The 9,709-nt window shown below is 41.2% G+C and overlaps 1 non-coding gene across 1 annotated transcript; it reads left to right on the forward strand.

Annotated features, from left to right (window-relative positions):
- The first annotated feature begins 2,039 nt into the window (after window positions 1-2,039).
- Trnat-cgu lies at window positions 2,040-2,113 on the forward strand. The gene has a single exon. It is a non-coding gene; the product is annotated as a tRNA-Thr (tRNA).
- Window positions 2,114-9,709: the final 7,596 nt, after the last annotated feature.

Here is a 9,709-nt window from a genome sequence, read left to right on the forward strand (position 1 = left end):
ACAGTCGTCAAGCCACAGCTACTGAAACAATGAAATTTTTAAAAGGTTACATAACTGAGTCGTTATTTTGAAATGTAATCACAAATCTGGAAAACTGCTTTAAAGATTGTAGCCACACTTCTTTCAAGTATTACGAAAAATACACTAAAACCAGTAAACTGAAACAAAGGCAGCAGAAACGGATCACAGGACGCCACGCCACTTTTTGGTTGACCAGTCATTTCACACCTTAATGCAGTGTGGATGAAATCTGCACCGGGATGAAAGATATTATATGCTTTCGCATTATGTCCTGCAGTGATGCTACATCATGTTTCAACAAAAACTCACACGTTGTAACGTTACAACGTGCAGCAAGCCCAATAGTAGATCGCAGCACGCAGCCATGCTGTGTCCTGCTAATGAAATGTTAAGATACCATGTGTCAGTGTCAAATAAACATTTTAAATTTCATTCAGTCACGCTCCTTGACGACAGTCATGTCAAAATACAAAAACATTCGAGAATGTTCCACAGTGATCTGGGACGTTCCGGGATGTTCTCGAAGATTCTGGAATCATTCCGAATGTTCCAGGCTGTTCCCGATTATTCCACAACATTCCGTGATTGTTGTGGAATGATCTCGAATGCTCTCTAATGTTCTGGAATATTCTAGAAATTTCTAGAGGGTGCAACTTTCCAGCCCTTATATCTTAAAAAGCACGCCATCCTTGTAAGAAAGGGAACATTCTGCAGATGGTGGTGGGAGCGGGATACAGGCTACCATACAATATAACTCCCTTGATCGTACCGGCGGGACACGTTCTTAGTTTTAGCGGCACGCACATTGTACACTTACTTTTATGATATACATTGATTACTAAAACTACTAGCTGGCCAGATATGGGGATTGCACCTTTAGACGATTCTACACATCGATAAACCCCTGATCCAACCCATTCTCTGTTATGCAAATATGACGTGAGCCTTTGCTCCTCCCTCCTTGTATCATCCCCTGCAGATCATCGAGTGGCAAAGAGTCTGATCAGCACCTCAGATCTGTTAACCCACCTGTAGACGAACCGTCTTCCAACTTATAAAACTCCCGCCCTGCTCTTCCATCTTGAGCACTAGATTCAAGATGCCTGCTCCTTTTCCTCTTGTTCATTGATCCAGGTATTCTGCCGCGCCTCTGACGCCACATTCTCCCAACACTCTCTTCCACCACGCTCCCCACATCCTCTGTAAGTGCAACTATAATCGTCTTCCCTTTCGACCCTGATATCTGCCCTGGCGCACAACCGTGCTACCAATATTTCCTTGTCAGGGCGCCTTTCCTCACCACGTCCCTCCAAACACATCTGACAGCTAGTTTCGGAACCACAACCCGCTTCATTCTCCCAAATCCTTTTCCAAAGACCAAAACACGTAATACTGATCTACACACGGTCCCAAATCAAATGTTACCATTCTATGATGCTTATCTCCCTGACAGTCTACATCCATTCGTCTGTGTACCTATTTTAATCAGTTTACATACCGGACTTGTGTCTTTTAAACTATTCAACTGATAGTTTGTCTTTTGTAACGTGTGACGCTTTAATTATTCATGACTATGTAGACAGTAACTGTTCTCGAAAGAACAGATACTGTTGATGACCGTGCAGCTTTTCCGTGGAATAAATTATGACTAACTAAAACCCTCAGCTGCCAACAGGTGTTATGGATATACCTCGATGTGGACAGCTGAAAATATGTGCCCCGACCGGGACTCGAAACCGGGATCTCCTGCTTACATGGCAGACGCTCAACCCATCTGAGCCACCGACGACACAGATGAATAGCGTGACTGCAGAGACTTATCCCGTGAACGCTTCCCGTGAGACACATTCCCAACTGTCCTCAATTCTACATATGTAATGTACCTTATAGACATTTGCCCATCCACTCATTACTCGCACACGCTACATTACATACGTAGAATTGTGAACAGTTGGGAATGTGAGTCTCACGGGAAGCGTGCAAGGGATAAGTCCCTGCAGTCGCGCTATTGAACTATGTCCTCGGTGGCTCAGATGGATAGAGCGTCTGCCACGTAAGCAGGAGATCCCGGGTTCGAGTCCCGGTCGAGGCACACACTTTCAGCTGTCACATCGAGGTATATCAACAACACCTGTCGGCAGCTGAGGGTTTCAGTTAGTAATCAATTACTCATCTATGTGTGTAAACTGCCGGAAAAAAACATTTGTAACCAGGAAAGGTGACGTCGATTTTGATCTGATGACGGAATATGCTGCCTTAGGACAGTATACGTACTGGTGATGGTATCAATGTCGTCCTCCAACACACAGCGTAATGGCGTAGCTACCAGAGTGCCATGTGTATCTCATCTTTAACAAGGAATGCTGCCAGCCAGAAAGCTCAGTGTGATACAAACGTGTGTAGCAAAGAGGCGACCATACCATGGAGACGTACACGTGCATTCTACAGCCAACGAAGCGAGCCTGAAAGAGGTCAAATGGTGGTGTTCTGAGTGGCGGGCTGATCCTTTCGGAGGATGGCTGCACAATTTGGACATAGTGGGTCACTTGTGCAACGATGCTGGTATTAGAAGTCACATGAACATTCTCATATCCGAAGACAAGTTTCTGGACGTTCTACACAGCACAGGTACCCGCGAGGATCGTCGTCTTGTAAGGGAGGTAGCGTCAGGTCGTACAGCTACCATAGCACAAATAAAAGGGCTGGTGAGCCCGTACGTGTCAACAGGAACTTTTGTGTACCGGTTATTAGCGGAGGGACTAGGGGCTCACACGCCTCTAGTCAGTCTGCCACTCACGCCGCAACTTCCACGTGCACGGCTCGAGTGGTACCGCTAGCGGATCACTTATAAGATGGAATGGTGCATCGTTGTCTTCAGCGATGGAAGTATATTCAGCCTGCCCGCAAGTGCTGGTTTTTTGCGCAGATGGCGTAGACATGCTGTGTGCTGTCTTGTAGAGCACATTCGTTCATAGTCTGACGTGCGATAAGCTAAAACTCAACTACCTTTGATTTTTCTGGAAGGGGCTCTAACCGTCTTCGGCACATGAAGAATGTTGCCAGACGCGTTCTTGTGCCGCTCTTGCAACTGGAGATGATACGTAGTTACAACAGGATAATACTCGCCCCCACACTGCTTGGTAAACTCAACGTGCAATGCAAGACATGCAACAACTTCCATGGCAGCATCATCTCTGGACTTGTCTCCGATCGAGCACGTGTGGCATACAAAGGGAGAAGTGACCAGTGTGACATGTCATCCAAGAACTCTTACATAACTACGTCAAAAGGTTGAGCAGATGAGGCACAACATTACCCAAGACATCGACTAGATGGCATAGTCAGCGCCTACATATCCCTCTGTAGAGACTACACCACATACTAATATGGGTGTTTCAGCATGGATCAACACCTGGTTCCTCAAAAAGGTTGTGCTACTGATGTGTAAACGTAATCATTTCAAGTACTTTATTCACTGCTTGTGAATGCATTGTTTAGTAATTATAATCTTTGGTGTGATACATTTATCATAATATGCGTTGTGTCTAATTGTAGTTTATTGCGTACGCTAAACTAGCAATTTATTGATACACAAATATTGTGACATCAGTATGAATATTATAGTTAAAATTAAATCAGTATTAAAAGTAGTCGCATTAGAATTTTTGCTGGTGTGAGAATGGCAGTAAATAGCCATTTCCAGTGAAATTCACGAGGATAACTGAAATAGTTCTACAGAAACAGGAATATTGCAAAACTCTCTGGCTGTTCGAATCGAATGAGGATTCTCTCAGGCACGCCAGCGCGGCACAGATGCTGATTTTGGGGCAGGGTGAGGACCGCTTGAAGCGGCGACAAACCGATGGCAGCAGCACCGGCACCAAACAAAAACTTTTTAATTCCGTTGGTGCTGCGGCGACCGCTGGGAACCGCCCCGCCCACAGTATCGGGCACGTGGCTGTACGCAGTTCTACATTTCTCTTTTCTGCCACCCAACACACAACAGACTTTCAGCAGACTCAGGCAGAGCATTTCGCTATTACTGCAGATGTTATTTTGGTGAACCTGTGGCCTCACGTGAAGCAGAATACTGGCAATTATTTAATGAAATGCACTCGCAATCATTCCACTGTTGACAAGCAAAAGACTATAAAATTGGAAACATGTGAGTGACTGACTAAAAGGTGCCCACTGAAGACAAGAGACAATGTAAAGTTTTTCTCTTTACATTAAGATTCTCGAATTAGTTACTGACAGCTAAAGTAGCTTTCGTAGCAATTAGTGCCGTAGCTATAAATTTGCAGGTAATACGGCATATGTGTTTTGCGAGGAAGGAAAAAATGGCCGAAGCGAGAATCACGGCCAGCCGAATTTTACAGTCGTTATTCAGGTTGAATTTCTCGTAAACCGCACTAAGATGTACCTCGAAACTCCCTCTGTTCCGCAGAGATGATTTCGCACAGTCAACGCGGACAGTAATGAGTCGATTATGGGAGATAATCGTGTAGTAGCTAACTTCCGCACAACGTTAGGACTGAATATCCTAAATTTTCCCTCTGTGCGGTCCGAGTGTCAGACGATAATCGCATTTCCATCAGTTGCGAGTGTACACATTTTTACGGTGAACGTAGTAATTTTTGAGCTCTGAGTTGGAGGTGTTTATATTTCCATGTATGGGATTTCTGTGACAGTGTGGGAGAAAAATGGCAATAAGGCAAACATGTGGTATTAACTTTCCGGCTGTGAAATGCGAGTGTTTGCATTGTTATGTACGAAACCCCTGTGACAACATGTGAGAAATAGGGCAAACATGGCGCAATAACTTTCCGGCTGTAAATTGCGAGTGCTTATATTGTTATGTATGAAATTCCTTTCCAGAACTGAGGATCAAATAAGGCAAAATGGATAGATAACTCTCCATTAGAATTAGGGGAAGTGGCAACAAAACGATAATTCACATTGGTCTTTAGAATGTATGAGTCTGGCGACATACTGACTTCCGGAAAAAATGACATATACACAATTTCGAAGACTAGATGGGCTGACAAGTGCGAGAATTATCGCACAATCAGCTTAACAATGCATGTATCCAAACTGTTGACAAAAATTATATACACAAGAATGGAAAAGAAAACTTAATTTAAGATCAGTTTACCTTTCAGACATGTAAAGAAACCAGAGAGGTAGTCCTGACATTGCGATTGACAATAGATGCAAGATTAAGGGAAAATCAAGACACAGTAATAGGATTTGGCGGCCTGTAAAATAGTTCGACAGTGTAAAGGGATGCAAGCTGTTCGAAATTCTGAGAAAAATTGGGGGGAGGGGGGGGGGTGATGTATAGGGAGAGACGGGTGACAGACAATATGTACAAGAGGCAAGAGGGAATAATAAGAGGGGACGACCAAGAACGAAGAGCTCCGATTGGAATGGGTGTAAGGCAGGGATATAGTCTTTCGCTCCTATTGTTCAATCTGCTCATCGAAGAAGCAATGATGGAAAAAGAGAAAGGCTCAGGAGTGCAATTAAAATATTCAAGTTGGAAGGATATCGATGATACTATTCGCTGATGAAATTGCTATCCTGAGGAACGTGAAGAAGAATTGTATGACCTGCTGAATGGAGTGAACAGTCAGTATGGAATGTGGATTGAGAATAAATCTAAGAAAGATAAAGTAATGCTAAGTGCAGAAATGAGAACGGTGATAATCTTAACATGAGGATTGATGGCCACGTAGTAGATGAATTTGAGGAATTTTACTACGTAGCCAGCAAAACAACGAATGATGAACGGAGCAAGGAGTACATCTAAAGCAGGCTAGCACTGGCAAAATAGGGCATTCCTGGACAAGAGAGGTTTGCTACTGTCAAACATATGTAACAATCTGAGAAAGAAATATCTCAGAATGTATGTTTGGAGCACAGCATTGTATGGCAGAGGAACATGGACTGTGGGAAAATCGGAACAGAAAAGAATCTAAGTTGTGGTGCTACATACGAATGCTGAAAATTAGATGGACTGTTAAGGTAAGGAATGAGCAAGTTCTGCGCAGCATGAGAGAGAAAAGTACTATGTGGGAAAAAACTCTGATAAGGAGAAGGGACAGGACGATAGGACATCTGTGTAGTCAATAGCGAATGACCTCCATGGTGCGAGAGGGAGTTGTAGAGGGCAAAACTGTAGAGTAAGACAGAGATTGGAGTGCATCCAGCAAATAATTGATGGCGTAGATTGCAAGTGCTTCTCTGAGATAATAGGGGCGGCACAGGAGAGGAGCTCGTGGTGGGCCGCATCAAACCAGACAGAAGACTAATGGCTGAAAAAAAAAAGATCCTGTGACAACGTGTGAGAAATAGGTTAATCATTCCGGCTAAACTATACGTGAAACAATTCTACGTTACAGACCATACTGATTTCTGATTGCGACAGAGGACGTACGCGGTCTGTGGCCCGCACCGCTAGTATGCAATGTATGCAATGGAGCATTATAAGTCAAAAAGAAATTCCACGTATAAGAAGTCTCGGGCACAGCTGTAAATGTGTAAATGTCAGGATCACACAGGGTTTCTCGTCTTTTAGTAATAATAATAATAATAATAATAATAATAGAAAAGGCCCGGGAAAAGAATAGGCCTCCGGTATGTTCTGCCAGTCGTAAAAGGCGACGAAAAGAACAAACCACTAATAGGGCTAACTCCCCTTTTAGTGTGATTAGTTGGTTCAGGTCAGAACTAAAGAAGCCTCGGACAGGCGCCGTCATGGTCGGGCACGACGCTTGAACCTTATGCCCGCCCACAATGGTAACGACACTGCTAGCCAACTGTAAAATGATTCAAATCCAAATAGAGGTGTTTTGCAGGACATGCTTCCTGCAACCACCCTAGAAGGAAAACAAAGACAGAGGATGAGATGGTCAGATGAAGTTAATCGACACCTTATGTTCTGTTATTACCAAGCAACAAACCTAGGAACTAACACAACTGGATACAGATCACAAGTATACACAACATTTATTACCAGATACCCATAATTAAAATTTTTAACAGAACAACGACTAGCTGATCAGATCTGTGTAATAATAAAATATAATGGGATACCCCAGTCAGAATTAGAAAACATCAAACAACAAGTACAACAAATACTGGAACAAAATAATGTGCAATCAGAAGAAGAAGAAAATACAGTAATGGACTCAAACATCCTAGAGCAAACAAACAAAGAACAACACGCACCAATTAAACAGTCAGAGGAAAACGAAATCTTAAGACAGCCACCAGAACAAGCACAAATAGAACATGAAGTGACACACATGTTAGATATAGAAGAAAAATTTCAGCTGACATATATAGAATACAAAGACACAAATACAGACATTAGACCATTCTTGCATAGACCGCCAAATTACCCACAAGTGGAAACAACAATAAAAACTATCAACACAATCATACACAACAAAATAAATGAAAACACAACTATGGAAGAGTTACAACTACTGGTTTATATAGGAGCACTCACTACACTAAATATACGCACTAGGCAGAGATCAGAACCAACCAACACACAGAAGAAACCCACAAAACCAGCATGGCAACACAGGCTACAGATCAGAATAGAAAAACTGAGAAAAGACATCGGACAGCTAACACAATTTATAAGAAATGAAATGTCAGAAAAAAAACGAAAAAGGTTAGGTAAAATCTCACAACATGAGTGATAGAGCAATTAGATGAAAAGAAGCAGGAATTACAAGCATTGGCCAAACGACTTAGAAGATACAAAAAAAGTGAAAATAGAAGGAAACAAAACCAAACATTCAACACAAACCAAAAGATATTTTACCAGACAATAGATAACACACACATTAAAATAGACAATCCACCAAACATAACAGACATGGAACACTTCTGGAGCAACATATGGTCAAACCTGGTACAACATAACAGGCATGCACGGTGGATACAAGCAGAAACAGATACATACAAGATGATACCACAAATGCCTGAAGTGATAATTTTGCAACATGAAGTCACCCAAGCAATTACTTCTACTCACAATTGGAAAGCCCCTGAAAAAGATAAAATAGCAAATTTCTGGCTAAAGAAATTCACCTCAACACAATCACATCTAACTAAATTATTTAACAGTTACATTGCAGACCCATACACATTCCCTGATACACTTACACATGGAATAACTTATCTGAAACCTAAAGATCAAGCAGACACAGCAAACCCAGCTAAATATCGCCCCATAACATGACTACCAACAATATACAAAATATTAACTTCAGTCATTACACAGAAATTAATGACACACACAACACAGAACAAAATTATAAATGAAGAACAAAAAGGCTGTTGCAAAGGAGCACAAGGATGTAAAGAGCAACTGATAATAGATGCAGAGGTGACATATCAAGCTAAAACTAAACAAAGGTCGCTACACTATGCATACATTGATTACCAAAAAGCTTTTGATAGTGTACCCCACTCATGATTACTACAAATATTGGAAATATACAAAGTAGATCCTAAATTGATACAGTTCCTAAACATAGTAAAGAAAAATTGGAAAACCACACTTAATATCAAACAAATTCAAATAATGTCACATCACAGCCAATACAGATTAAGCGTGGAATATACCAAGGAGACTCATTAAATCCTTTCTGGTTCTGCCTTGCTCTGAACCCACTACCCAACATGCTAAATAATACAAATTATGGATACAATATTACTGGAACATGCCCACAAAAAATCACACATCTGCTATACATGGATGATCTAAAACTACTGGCAGCAACAAATCAACAACTCAACCAATTACTAAAGATAACAGAAGTATTCAGCAATGATATAAATATGGCTTTTGGAACAGACAAATGTAAGAAAAATAGCATAGTCAATGGAAAACACACTAAACAAGAAGATTACATATTGGATAACCACAGCTATTGCATAGAAGCGATGGAAAAAACAGATGCCTATAAATATCTAGGATACAGACAAAAAATTGGAATAGATAATACAAATATTAAAGAAGAACTAAAAGAAAAATATAGACAAAGACTAACAAATATACTGAAAACAGAATTGACAGCAAGAATCAAGACAAAAGCTATAAATACTTATGCTATACCAATATTGACCTACTCATTTGGAGTAGTGAAATGGAGTAACACAGACCTAGAAGCACTCAATAAACTTACACGATCACAATGCCACAAATATAGAATGCATCACATACATTCAGCAACTGAAAGATTCACATTAAGCAGAAAGGAAGGAGGAAGGGGATTTATCGACATAAAAAACCTACATTATGGACAGGTAGACAATTTAAGAAAATTCTTTGTAGAACGAGGAGAAACTAGCAACATACACAAAGCAATGACTCATACAAATACATCGGCTACACCACTGCAATTTCATAACCACTTCTACAACCCTTTAGATCACATAACATCAACAAATACGAAGAAAGTAAATTGGAGAAAGAAAACACTACATGGCAAGCACCCGTATCATCTAACACAGCCACACATCGATCAAGACGCATCCAACACATGGCTAAGAAAAGGCAATATATACAGTGAGATGGAAGGATTCATGATTGCAATACAGGATCAAACAATAAACACCAGATATTACAGCAAGCAAATTATTAAAGATCCCAATACCACAACAG

Source organism: Schistocerca americana, chromosome 7, assembly GCF_021461395.2.
Source record: "Schistocerca americana isolate TAMUIC-IGC-003095 chromosome 7, iqSchAmer2.1, whole genome shotgun sequence".
NCBI classification, from domain to species: Eukaryota; Metazoa; Arthropoda; class Insecta; order Orthoptera; family Acrididae; genus Schistocerca; species Schistocerca americana.